The sequence below is a fragment of the Dendroctonus ponderosae genome, unplaced genomic scaffold (assembly GCF_020466585.1).
Source record: "Dendroctonus ponderosae isolate FM_Combo_2020 unplaced genomic scaffold, Dpon_F_20191213v2 Dpon_F_20191213_12, whole genome shotgun sequence".
Classification (NCBI taxonomy): domain Eukaryota; kingdom Metazoa; phylum Arthropoda; class Insecta; order Coleoptera; family Curculionidae; genus Dendroctonus; species Dendroctonus ponderosae.
This window is the reverse complement of record NW_026017316.1, coordinates 761,112-762,493: the sequence shown is the minus strand read 5'-3', so window position 1 is coordinate 762,493 and position 1,382 is coordinate 761,112.

Genomic DNA, 1,382 nt, shown 5'->3' with positions numbered 1-1,382 from the left:
AAATATGAACAAATTCTTACTTATTTCATAAACAAAACAATCTTTTCATGCTGATTTTGGGCAAATCAGGTCCATTTTCTCAATCGATAATTTGAGAAATTGCACATTTTCTCAGTGGCGTCGATCTACTAAAGGTTTCTGAGGTAATTTGCTAATTGAACCGATTTTTTTCCAATTCAGGACATTTTCGGTCTATCGATACTTCGAGAAATCGACCAGTTTCTCAGTGCCGACGGCTCGGAAAGCGTTCTAATTGCAAAATCAAGACAACCTGATCCTGATCTATTGCAAACAAGAACATTTCTCAATCGACACTTCGAGAAATCGAGAAATTTCTCATTGGAAATGATCTATCAAGCGTCTGACCTGCTAAATCCAGGCAATTRTCTAATTTTCTTACACACTTTGGATGAAAGTTTRTGCAAATCAGGAAMATTTYCTCTATCGACACTMTGAGAAATYGATAAGTTTCYCAGGGTAACTATTTTCAATACCAACCACACTTCGTTCGGGACAATCGACTTTCTSTTTCGTACAGTTTTTCTCCACAAAATCTTTCTCAGTCAACATTTTGAGAAATTTTGCCCCAATTTCTCGGCAGACAAAACACGCCAAGAAGCGTCCTTCATGAAAATCTTGCAGCGTCTAATCTCTAATCATCTGTCGAGACATCGCCTTTTTTCGTTTAGCCGACACAAAATTTCTCAATCGACGCTTCGAGAAATCCTCCGCAATTTCGCGGCAGACAAAACACGCTAGAAACGCACCGAAAGATAAATTTTACTTTATTTTACAGTTATGACGCTGGCTACACCTTTCGCACTACCAAACTAGGCGATTTCTCAAAATATCGACAAAAGAAATGCGCCTGATTTGGATAAAATCTCGATATGAAGCTTGTTTTTTATTGAATAAAGTAATAATTTGTTGTCATTCCGTCGCGACACAAAAAAAWTGATCTAATTAATTTCATACCTTAACCGWTTTTYTTTCAAGCCAGGACATTTTCTGTCGATCGATACTTTCAGAAATCGATCAGTTTCTCAATGCCGACGGTTYGGAAAGCGTCTTAACTGCGAAATTACAACCGATTCTTACTAAACTCRCTAAAAAACAAGCTTTYGATTGATATTTTATCCAAATCGGGCGCAAMTYCTTAATCGATATTTTGAGAAATCTCGTAGTTTCGCAGTGCGAACGGTCTAGAATGCGTCCTAACTGTGAAATAAAGTAGAATTGCTCTTTATTCGTTAAAAAAATAAGATTTTATTAAAATATTATTGAAATCAGGAGCATGTTCTAAATCGATAATTTGAGAAATCGCACGATTTTATAGCGGAGCCGACTTAACAAACGTCTTTAAGGCAATTTGCCACTTCCAC